We start from the raw sequence: 12,868 nt of genomic DNA on the forward strand, positions 1-12,868 counted from the left end.
GTATTTTGGAGGAGATGTGAATCATAACCAACCATTTTGGAATATTATTTGGCATTTTTACATGCATAAACATATAAATACACACACACACATGTCCATACTGCTTGACCCAGGGATTCTACCAAGAAGACTATATCCCAAGGAGGTCACTGGTAAGAAGAAAATCCACATATAGTAATATGCTGCAAAATTTTGTAGAAGCTCAGCAAAGAAGTGGAAACAAAATGGATGCCCATGGATGGTAGAAAGGGTAGACAACTTGTGCTACACAAATTAATGGAACGTTACTGTCCTATAAAAAATGAGGAATATGATGACTAGAGAAGCATGGAAAGATCTATAGGAACTGATATGGAGTGGTCAACAAAGCTAAGAAAGCAGCATACGCAGTGACTATACCAACATAAACAGAAGGGATAACCACAAAACAACCCAAAGTGAATTTTGCAGAATGACAAAGAAGAAACATGGCTTCAAAGGAGAGATATGAGACGACATCTACCCTCAACTTCTTTGCAGAAGTGGGAGGTCCAAAGAGAATTTGTCTTTCTGGACTGTGAGTATTGCTTGTGAGCGTTCTCTTATTGTTATGGTTGTAGGCTTATAAAGTTGAATTTCCTCAAAGTTTTCAAAATCTGTCTTCAAAAGCCAAAGAAACTAGTTACAGGTCCTAGACGGGCACTGCCCTCTGTCCTTTCTCAGTTATCTAAGATGAGGAGTATAAAGACATTCTCTCTGTAGCCAGTTCCCTGGGGTTGGGATTTACCAAAACTTTGGCTGCTATCTTTAACTTACTGATTGTTTATCTTTTAGCATTTATTATGTACTATGCTTCTTGAGTGGATTGTGATTCCTCCAGATCTTGATCATCATTTTTGTACTATATTCTCTGGACCTCACATTGGGTCTGGACGGGGATAGGTATTAGAGCTGTAGTCCTGGAATAGGAAATTTTATAGATTTCTCACAGGACATGGGGCCACCTGTTAACTATGCTGTAACTCTAAATTTCCCTTTTGTGATGAAAAGAAGTGAGAGTCAGTTTTTGGAAACTCTTGGAGAACCCACTAGGTAAACATTACAATCATGGCACATTCTTCTAATTCACCATGTCTATGATGGTATTTGAACCTGAGTGTTGTTAAAACTCTTCCTCAAAGAGGGCAGCTGGTTGGCTCAGGGGATTGAGAGCCAGGCCTAGAGACAGGAGGTCCTAGGTTCAAATCTGGACTCAGACACTTCCCAGCTGTGTGACCCTGGGCAAGTCACTTGACCCTCATTGCCTAGCCCTTACCGCACTTCTGCCTTGGAATCAGATGGAAGATAAGGGTTTAAAAAAACAACTCTTCCTCAAACTAAATAAGTTATACCTTGAAGAAAGTTATACTTGAGAGAAATTTTTCTTTTTTAAGTTCTCCTCTCCATTTAATTTAATTATTTAGTCTTTATAGAATCTGTTTCCAGTTTGATCTACATTCCTGAAAAATCTTTCAGGTCACTTTTGCCCAATTGGCTTTGCCTAAGTAAATATGTATATAGTCAGAGCCTTACTTTTCCTGACCAATGGCCACCTTCCTGATTTAACGCCATTTGAGAAGTAATGCAGATGCAGCAAAGAAAATATTGTCACCAGGAATAGTATTACTAGGAAGTGATCCTTTTTGATGCGACTAAGGTACAAGTTCCCCGAAAGGGTAAGAAAGCCCAAACAGATTTCATATCTTCTTATCTTTATCTCATAGTCTTGTGTGGCGTGTTCCTTTGTGGAAGAAAGATCTATAAACTCAAGCCACTACGGAAGGCAGACAAAGATAATAAATCAGGTTTACTTTTCTCCCAAGGACTGAGTTTAAGAGAAATAATTAACCTGTAAGTACTTGCAATCACATCTCAGTCACTCAAACACCTGGGGTTAGGCTCATGCATCTTCTTTTTTAAAACCCTTATATTTCATCTTACAATCAATACTATGTATTGGTTCCAAGGCAGAAGACTGTTGCTGCATCTTTCCTCAAGCATTCAATAAACTCATGTAATCAGATTGATTTTCCCTATTCTCCCCAAAATTATTGGCCCCCAAGTTCTGCAGGTCACTGGAAATTCCCAGTAATTATTTCTGGACCAGCAGTCTTTCCTGAGACTTGGTTGCCCCAAAGCAGTTGGCTCTGCATGGTACCTGTGATTATCGTCTCCCCTGTCCTGATTAAGATACCTATTTTTGATACTACTCTGGTAGTTTTGATTATTTTCAGATTTTGATTATATTTTCATTATTATTTTTGCTGGGGTGAGTGTGGAAAACAAGGCAGCACACTCACACCCAAGGGAAACTAGTGGCTGTAGGAACAGTCCAACACATATGGCACTTGGGGAACCAGCAGCAGCAGGAATAGTCTTGCCCTTGCCCCGTTCCTCTTCAACTCTATAATCTAGTCAGTTTCCACTTATTTCGTGAAGAAATACACTCAATCCAATGAGCCACCTAGCTGTCACCTAAAGTATTCTTAAGTTTTTCTACTGTGTTTCTAATGTATTGGTTCTTTCCATTTTGTCTTCCCTAGTTATTCCATTTTCTATCGTATTATTTGATCCTCCCCTCCCCTGCCCAGGTCTTCTTGTAGTCTTTGTGGCCAGGACATTTTCATAAGGGTTCTACTTTGAAACTATTGTAGAGTTATTTTTTTTCTGAATTTACGATGTGAACATCTCTCGGCCCTAAGATATTTCTTAGTATTTCACATTTTCTTTCATTGCCTCACATTACTAGCCTTAGTGTCTGGTTTGGATACTTATGATTGGATCAAACTCCACTCCTATATTCTTAGATTGTTGGGGCAGACACTGATTGATTTTGAGTGTAGTGACTGAAATTAGGTCCTACCTTTTGCAGAAATTATTCTGCCTTGTCTCCTGCTATGGTTTAACCCTAGGCCTCCTTTGATGTTGTACTAGGGCATCCTGGGGCCTTTTTTTGTCTACTGTGGCTGGAACTCAGAGCCTTTGAGGGTTTTCTCCTGCTTCTGTAGGGCTTGAGATTGTCCCTGAGCAGAGTTCTGCTTGAGACCTTTATTCCATTGCCACTGGGCTCTAGGGTTGCCCTGTCTGTGGGACCAGACTGCTTTTGTGTTGTACTTTCCAGCATTCTGATGGGGGGGGTTTGGGGGGGAGGGAGATTGTTGCTTTCATTTGAGAGAATGACAATGAGACCACATACCAAAATTTGTGAGATGCATCAAAATTAGTACCAATAAAACATATATATCACTGGTTAACTTGATTAAAAACAGAAAGAAAAACTAAATTACCAGTATCAAAAGTAAAAAGAGTAATTTCATCACCAATGAAGAAATTAAGGAATTAGAATGGGCAATGATGTAACTACGATATCAGTCTTTGCAGATGATATGATGTAATACTTAGAGTATCCAAGGAATTAACTCCATTTTGAATGCCTTCTTTTGAAAATATTTTATCTTCCCAATTACAGGTAAGAACAATTTTGAACATATGTTTTCTGAAATTATAAAATTCAAATTCTCTTCCTTCCTCCCATTACCCCCTGAAACAGTAACAGTTTGTTTCCATTTTGGCCATGCTGTGAGAGAATACTCATATAAAACTCAAACTCCAAAATAAAAATGCACACCAATAAGATAAAGCAGAACACAGTATAATTCTACATGCATTCAGACTCCAACTTTGCATTTTCTGGAGGTGGGTAGCATTTTTGTCATTAAGTCCCTCAGAATTGTCTTGGATCATTGTATTGCTGAAAGTAGCTAACTCTATCACAGATGATTACCCAAAATACTGCTGTTACTGTGTGCAAAGTTCTCCTGGTTCTGCTCACTTCACCTAGTTTTTTTCTAGAATCATCCTGCTCATCATCTCTTATAGCCCAAAAGTATTCCATCACAGCCATATACCACAGTTTGTTCAGCCATTCCACAGGTGATGGACATCACCTAAATTTCCAGTTCTTTGCCACTACAAAAACAGCTACTATAAACATTTTTGTACAAATGGTATGACTAGATTAAAGGGTATATACAGTTTTATAACCTTTTAGGCATAGTTCCAAATTGTCCTCTGGAATGGTTGAATCACTTCACAACTCTGCCAACAATGTATTAGTGCCCCAATTTTACCACATCTCCTCAAATTTTTATCACTTTCCTTTACTATCTTATTGGCTAATCTGATACATGTGGGACGAATCCTCAGAATTGTTTTAACTTGCATTTCTCTAATCAATAGGGATTTAGAACACTTTTTAAAAATCTTACTATAGGTAGTTTTGATTTCTTCATCTGAAAACTGCTTATTTGTATCCTCTGACCATTTGTCAATTGGGGAATGACTTGTGTGCTTTTGTAACTTTGACTCAGTTCTCTATATGTTTGGGAGGTGAGGCCTTTTGCTGTAAAAAATTTTCCCAACCTTTAACTGTATCCCATAAATTTGCCAGTTTGTTATTTCCATTCTAATCTTGGTTACATTGGTTTTGTTTCTACAAAACCTTTTTGCTCTACATCTTGTTATGTTCTCTATCTCTTAGTTGATTAGAAAATTTTCCCTTCTCCATATATATATCTGCCAGGTAAACTAGTCTATGTCCTCCTAATTTCCTTATGACATCACTCTTTATATCAAAACCATATCCCAATTTTGAACTCATCTTAGTATAGGGCAGAGTTGGTGAGACTTTTTAGAGATCATGTGCCCAAACTACACCTTCAACTGCCTGTGAGCATCCCCCCTTCCCGCCTCCCTCACCATAGCATTATTCCAGACAGCAGAGGGAAGAAGTGCTTGGTATTGGGCAGAGGGGCAGGACATACAAAAATGTCCTCAGGTACAGTGGAGAGGAGGAATAGAGCAGTATCCTCAGGCATGCTGGAGCACATGTGCCATGTCCATGGTATAGGTATAGGTATAGGTATAGTTATAAGGTATGAAATATTGGGCTATACCCATGATGATGAACCTATGGCATATATGCCAGAGATGGCATGCAGAGACCTCTCTGTGGGCACACATACCGAGGACCCAGTGCACCCGTCCCTGCGGCACAGAGTTTGCCCAAGTTCCTAACTAGAAAGCCAGAGGGAGGGGCAGCTGGGCTGCTCCCCTCCCCCTCTACTCAGCCCCTCTGCCCAGCAGGGAATAGGAGTGCTTCCTCCCTCCCCTGGGTGGTGTAAAAGGGGAGGGTCTCAGTGCAGCAGTGAGTGTATGCACAGAGGGCAGCCTGTTGAGTTTGGGACAAAGGTGATTCCTGTGTTGGAGTTGGAGAGGAGGCAGGTCTGAGAGAAGCATAGCTCACAGCAGGCCACATAACTGCAGAGGAGCAGAGTGCAGACTTTGCTGTGCCAGCCCAGCTCATGGCATTAGCCCTGCCTTTGTTACCTACTAGAGGCTTATGTGTAAGAATGCCACATAAAACTAATTTTAATTGATGTTTCCTGTTATCTGGATACTTTATTTTTTACTTGAAAATTTTTATTTAATTAATTCATTTAGAATATTAGGAAGAACATGACTCACGTTCTTTCACTCTGCCCTGCCCTCCATAGCCAACAAGCAGTTCCATTGGGTTTTACATGTATCATTGATCAAGACCTACGTCTATATTACTAATATTTGCATTACGGTAATTGCTTAGTGTCTCCATCCCCAATCATGTCCCCATCAACCCATGTGATCAGTTGTTTGTGTTTCTGCTCCCTCAGTTCTTTCTCTGGGTGTGGATAGCATCTTTCTCATAAGCCCATCAGAATTGTCCTGGGTCATTGCATTGCTACTAGTAGAGAAGTTGATTACATTCTATTGTACCACAGTGTATCAGTCTCTGTGTATAAGGTTCTCCTGGTTCTGCTCCTCTCACTCTGCATCACTTCCTGGAGGTCATTCCAGTTCACATGGAATCCCTCCACTTTATTATTCCTTTGGGCACAATAGTATTCCATCACCATCAGATACCACAATTTGTTTAGCCATTCCCCAATTGAAGGGCTTCCCCTCATTTTCCAATTTTTGGCTACCACAAAGAGCAAGTCTATAAAATTTTTTGTACATGTGTTTTTCCCTATTATCTCTTTGGGGTACAAACCCAGCAGTGCTATGGCTGGATCAAAGGGCAGACAGTCTTTTAGCGCCCTTTGGACATAGTTCCAAATTGCCCTCCAGAATGTTTGGATCAATTCACAAATCCACCAGCAATGAATTAATGTCCCCACTTTGCCACATCCCCTCCAGCATTCATTAATTACTCTCCTTTGCTGTCATGTTAGTCAACCTGCTAGGTGTGAGGTGGTACCTCATAGTTGTTTTGACTTGTATTTCTCAAGAGATTTAGACCACTTTTTTCATGTACTTATTGAGGGTTTTGATGTCTTTATCTGAAAATTGCCTATTCATGTGTCTTGCTCATTTATCAATTGGGAATGGCTTGCTTTTTTGTACAATTGATTTAGTTCCTTATAAATTTGACTAATTAGATAGACCTTTCTCAGAGATTTTTGTTATAAAGATGTTTCCCCCAATTTGTCTTTTCCCTTTAAATTTGGATTGCATTGGCTTTGTTTACACAAACCCTTTTTAATTTAATCAAATAAAAATTATTCATTTTACATTTTGCAATATTTTCTAACTTGCTTGGTCTTAAAATCTTTCCGTTCCCATTAGATCTTACAGGTAAACTATTCTATGTTCAACTAATTTACTTATAATTTCCTTCTTTATATTCAAGTCATTCACCCATTCTATATTTACCTTGGTGTAGGGTGGGAGATGGTGATCTAAACCTAATCTCTCCCATACGGCCTTCCAATTTTCCCAGCAGTTTTTGTCAAATAGTGGATTTTTGTCCCAACGTCTGGCATCTTTGGGTTTATCATAGACTGTCTTGCTGAGATCACCTACCCCAAGTCTACTCCACTAATCCTCCTTTCTGTCTCTTAACCAGTACCAAATTGTTCTAATGACCACTGCTTTATAGTACAATTTAAGATCTGGGACTGCAAGGCCTCCTTCCTTCGCATTTTTTTTTCATAATTTCCCTGGATATCCTTGATCCTTTGTTCTTCCAAATGAACTTTGTTATAGTTTTTTCTAATTCAGTAAAAAAGTTTCTTGCTACTTCGATAGGTATGGCACTGAATAAGTAAATTAATTTGGGTAGGATGGTCATTTTTATTATATTACCTCCTCCTACCATGAGCAATTAGTGTTTTTCCAATTGTTTAGATCTAGTTTTAATTGTGTGGAACGTATTTTGTAGTTGTGTTCATATAGTTCCTGTGTTTGTCTTGGCAGATAGATTCCTAAGTATTTTATATTGTCTCGGGTGATTTTAAATGGAATTTCTCTTTCTGACTCTTGCTGCTGGGATGTATTAGAGATATATAGAAATGCTGATGACTTATGCGGGTTTAGTTTGTATCCTGCAACTTTGATGAAGTTGCTGATCATTTCCACTAGCTTTTTAGTTGATTCTCTAGAATTCTTTAAGTAGACCATCCTATCATCTGCTAAGTGATAACTTAGTCACCTCATTGCCTATTTTAATACCTTCAATTTCTTTTTCTTCTCTAATTGCTACGGCTAGTCTTTCTAGTACAATGTCAAACAATAGAGGTGATAATGGGCATCCTTGTTTCACTCCTCATCTTATTGGGAAGGCTTCTAGTTTATCCCCATTGCAGATGATTTTAGTTGATGGTTTTAGACATATACTGTTTATTATTTTTAGGAAAGGCCCCTCTATTCCTATACTTTCTAGTGTTTTCAATAGGAATGAATGTTGTATCTTATCCAAAGGCTTTTTCTACATCTATTGAGATAATCCTGTGATTTTTGTTGGTCTACTTGGTAATATGGTCAAATATATGGATGGTTTTCCTAATATTGAACCATTCTTGCATTCCTGTTATAAATCCAAATTTTCGACAACTACTTCAATACATAGACCAAAGGGATATGTTTGGGGATGTAGACTCTAAATGAACATCATTGTGCAAACAACAGCATGGAAATAGGTTCTGATAGAGGACAAGAGTAATACCCAATGAAATTGTGCATTGACTGCGGGACAGTCAATGGTGGGTGGAGGGGAGGGAGGGAAATAAAGTAAGTATTGTAACCAAAAAAATAAATTAATAAATAAAATTATAATAAATAAAATAAAATCACCCTAGACAATATAAAATATTTAGGAAGCTATCTGCTGAGACAAACACAGGAACTATATGAACACAACCACAAAACACTCTCCACACAATTAAAACTTGATCTAAACAATTGGAAAAACATTGATTGCTCATGTGTGGGATGAGCTGACATAATAAAAATGACAATCCTACCCAAATTAATTTACTTATTCAGAGCCATACCCATTGAACTACCAAAAAACTTTTTTACTGGATAAGAAAAAAGCATAACAAAATTCATTTGTAAGAACAAAAGATCGAGGATATCCAGGGAAATCATGAAAAAAAATGCAAAGGAAGGTAGCCTTGCAGTCAGAGATCTCAAACTATACTATAAAGCAGTGGTCATCAAAACAATTTGGTATTGGCTAAGAGACAGAAAGGGCGATCAGTGGAATAGACTTGGGGTATGTGACCTCAGCAAGATAGTCTATGACAAGCCCAAGGATGCCAGCTTTTCGGACAAAAATCCACTATTGGATAAAAACTGCTGGAAAAATTGGAAGACAATGTGGAAGAGATTAGGTTTGGATCAACATCTCACACCCTACAACAAGATAAACTCAGAATGGGTGAATGACCTGAATATAAAGAATGAAACTATAAGCAAATTAGGTGAACACAGAATAGTATACATGTCAGACTTTTGGGAAAGGAACTACTTTAAAACCAAGAAAGAGCTAGAAAAAAAAATCACAAAATGTAAAATCAATAATTTTTCCTACATCAAATTAAAAAGGTTTTGTACAAAGAAAACCAATACAACCCAAAGCAGAAGGGAAGCAACCAATTGGGAAATAATCTTCATAACACAAATCTTTGACAAAGGTCTAATTACTCAAATTCATAAAGAGATAAAGCAATTGTACAAAAAATCAAGCCATTCTCCAATTAATAAATGGGCAAGGGACACGAATAGCCAGTTTTCAGAAAAAGAAATCATCAGTATTAATAAGCACATTAAAAAGTGTTCGAAATCTCTGATAATCAGAGAGATGCAAATCAAAACAACTCTGAGGTATCACGTCACACCTAGCAGATTGGCTATCACAACAGAAAAGGAAAGTAATGAATGCTGGAGGGGATGTGGCAAACTCGGGACATTAATGCATTGCTGGTGGAGTTGTGAATTGATCCAAACATTCTGGAGGGCAATTTGGAACTATGTCCAAAGGGTGCTAAAAGTCTTCCTGTCCTTTGATCCAGCCATAGCACTGCTGGGTTTGTACCCCAAAGAGATAATAAGGAAAAAGACTTGTACAAGAATATTCATAGCTGTGCTCTTTGTGGTGGCAAAAAAATTGGAAAATGAGGGGATGCCCTTCAATTGGGGAATGGCTGAACAAATTGTGTTATCTGTCGGTGATGGAATACTATTGTACTCAAAGGAATAATGATGTGGAGGAATTCCATGGGAACTGCAATGACCTCCAGGAAGTGATGCAGAGTGAGAGGAGCAGGACCAGGAGAACATTATACACAGAGACTGATACATTGTGGTAAAATGGAATGTAATGGACTCCTCTATTAGCGGTAAGACAGTGATCCTGAACAACTTGGAGGAATGTATGAGAAAAATCACTATCCACATTCAAAGGGAAAACTGTGGGAGTAGAAACACAGAACAAAAAAACAACTGCTTGAATACATGGGTCTAGGGGATATGGTTGGGGATGTAGACTCTAAATGAATATCTGAATGCAAACACCAACAATATGGAAATAGGTTTCCATCAAGGACACATGTGATACCCAATGAAATTTCGTGTAGGCTGTGGGTAGGATGGGGGGGGGTGAGGGAGGGAAATAATATAATTCTTGTAACCAAGGAATAATGTTCTAAATTGACTAAATAAATTAACTTAAAACAAATACATCAATCAACTTAAATATTTAAAGAAAAAATAAGAAAATATATAGCTTACAATCATTGACACACTGTGCCAGCTAAGGAAAGGTAGAATACCAAAATAATAAATAAAATAAAATAGACTGAAAAAAATGAGGAGGAACAGAAGTTCCTGCCTTCTAGAAGGTGATAGTTTGGTTACACCAAGGGTACAAGCCCAGAAAAATCCAGTGGTGGGGAGCATTCAGGACAGCTAGGTGGTTCAGTGGATAGAGCACCAGTCCTGGAGTTTGGAGGTCCTAGATTTAAATCTGACCTCAGAAGCTTCCTAGCTAGATGAACTTGGGCAAATCACCTAACCCTCATTCCGTAGCCTTTATGTTTCTTCTGTCAGGCACCATGCTAAGTTCTTTATAGGTATTGCCTGGACATACAAGCTCTTATTAGGACTATCTAATAGATTAGGAAACTGAGGTTTAGTGTTTCAGACCAAATTTGAATTCAGGTCTGCCTGACTCAAAGCCCAGTCCAAGAGAAAGAGGGAAAAATGAGAGGGCTCAAGTCTTGATATCCTATTCCAAGAAATCCTAAAATAAAACTCTTCAGATCTGTTTGAACCAGAAGGCAAAGTGGAAAGACAAAGCAGTCACTTCCTGATAGAAACCCCCAAATGGAAAGACCCAGGCACATCAGAGCCCAAACTCAGGACACCCAGGTTGTGGAGAAAGTCCAAACTCTTTCAGGCCTTTCAAAATCTGGCTTCCACCCATTTGCTCCTTCTGATCTCCCTGGTCTCCTCAGGGGATTCTCCTTGCACCAGCCAAGATGCACTCCCTGTATTCCTCAAATAAGGCCCACCTTGAGACAGTGCAAGAGGTGTGAAGACCTGGGGTGGAGTTGGGGCTATAGAAGCCAGAGCAAGCTGGGCACCTCCCAGGAGAATGGTCCTCCCTGAGTCATCTACACATCCTTCCTTGAGGGCTAACAAGGACACTGTCCTCTCTCCCCACAGCCTTAGGTTCTCTGTCTTCTGCCTGGCCTGGTAGGCTCCCCTCTTGTCTTCTGGATTCCTCCCAGCATCTCTCCTGTGTAATTGTTCCCACAACCTTATCCCATCAAAGACTCACGTGTGGCTCCTGGCTCCTGTTCTGGCAGTAGCTTCAATGGCCGGCTGGGCCCCAATCCTTGGAGTCTCCAGAACTTCTTCCCCACCTAGGGAAGAAGGGAGAAATATCTTTCAGCAGCTCCTCCCTGTCCCATGTGCCAGTCAACTCCTTCGTTCCTTTTCTTTGAAGCCCTTCCCTTCTGTTTTAGAATCAATACTGTGGAGCAGTTCCAAGGCAGAAGAGAGATAAGGGATAAGTGATGGAGGTTATAACTGACTTGACTAGGAAGCATCTGAAGCCATATTTGAACACAGAACCTCCTGTCTCAGAGTCTGGATGCCTGTACCCCCCCCCAATCCTTTCTTAAGGGTCCTCCCTGAAGGAGACACTCAAAGGGTCAGGTGAGAAAGTGTAGTTCTTAGCAGGGCCCAGATTCTGATTTCAGCTTTTAGGAACATGACATTCTAAAGAGCTGTTTCCATCTGACTGTTTGAGGACTTCCCCTTCCTGCCTGGAGGCCACATCCTAAGGCTCTTCCCCTTTGGGGCCCCAGTTTTTTCCTCTTTGAAACAAGGGAAGATGGCCTTGGAGCTCCCTTTTCCACTGGGAGGATGCCACCCTCTGATTTGATAGTCCAGGGGAAAGGATTATTCCTGATTGACAAAGGGTAGGAGTTAGGGAGGGCTTCCTGGAGGAGGTGACCTTTGACCTGGGACTCCATAGAGGATTTGGTGAGGCAGAGATGGAGTGGGTCACAGGGTGAGCAAGTGTACATCTAGTGTGTTCAAGGCAAGCCTGTGCTGGAAGACCAGGGATGAGGGGAGCCCTGGTGATAAAGAGGACACTAGATTCCCTCTGTGGTCAAGGAGATGGCAGGGAGAGGGGTTAATTCACTCACTTACCCAATGTCCTCTTTGGAGAGTGCAGTACCAAGTGTGGCCAGCCTCACCTGGCTGAGAATGTGGTTTGTTTGGGCCCCATTGTCATAGCAACCAGGGAATGTTCCATGAGAAAGGTAGTGACCTCACAGAAGCTGGGCTTAACCCCGCCTTCCTGAAGCTCAGGGCAGAACAGAGCCAGCCAAGAGAGAACTTGGAGGCAGGGGAAGGCCAGAGTTGGACCAAAGTCCAAAGGCAAACCTTGGCGGAGCTCTGACTACAGCAAAGTGACTGTCCTGGTGATTGTCCTCCTTAGTACTCATCCAGAAGATTGGGAGAGGGAGCAAGAGGGGAGGCCTGCTGTGGGAAAGGGGCCCACTGAGCCTCCACTCAGCTTTTAAAGGAATAGACTGCCCCAAGCCCCAGTGGTGGGGGGTAGTGACTAGCCCAAGGTCACACAGAGTGTCAGAGTATTCACCTCCAGGAAAACCTTGATACTGTAATTGAAATTAATATCCAATTCCTCCAAGCATTATGTTTCATGAGATTTATTAATAATCGCTTGAAGCAGAAGGAAGAAAAGTACAAAAGTAAAAGCCTGAATAAAGCCAGCTTTTCCAGCATGGTTCTTGGGAAAAGAGGGAGAGGGGGGGTGGGGTCACACAAAAACTTTATCTCCAAAGTGCAAGGATGTAACATGAGAACAAAAGGGGATGTTGGGAGAAACAGTGATGGGGTTCACAATTCTTTTTTTTTTTGACTCTTTGATTTATGTATTTATTTATTTCATAAAATCAACTCCTAGTCCTATTTATTAGTTCAATGTTTG

At 40.2% G+C, this 12,868-nt stretch overlaps 1 protein-coding gene across 1 annotated transcript in view; it reads right to left on the reverse strand.

Moving 5' to 3' along the window:
• Positions 1-11,265, reverse strand: part of LOC130456168 (RNA-binding protein 47-like) — a 66,147-nt gene extending 54,882 nt beyond the window's left edge. Inside the window, exon 1 of the mRNA XM_056809728.1 lies at positions 11,183-11,265. The gene's annotated coding sequence lies outside the window, so the exon portion shown is untranslated. The remainder of the gene's footprint in view (positions 1-11,182) is intronic.
• Positions 11,266-12,868: the final 1,603 nt, after the last annotated feature.

Source organism: Monodelphis domestica, chromosome X (genome assembly GCF_027887165.1).
Source record: "Monodelphis domestica isolate mMonDom1 chromosome X, mMonDom1.pri, whole genome shotgun sequence".
NCBI classification, from domain to species: Eukaryota; Metazoa; Chordata; class Mammalia; order Didelphimorphia; family Didelphidae; genus Monodelphis; species Monodelphis domestica.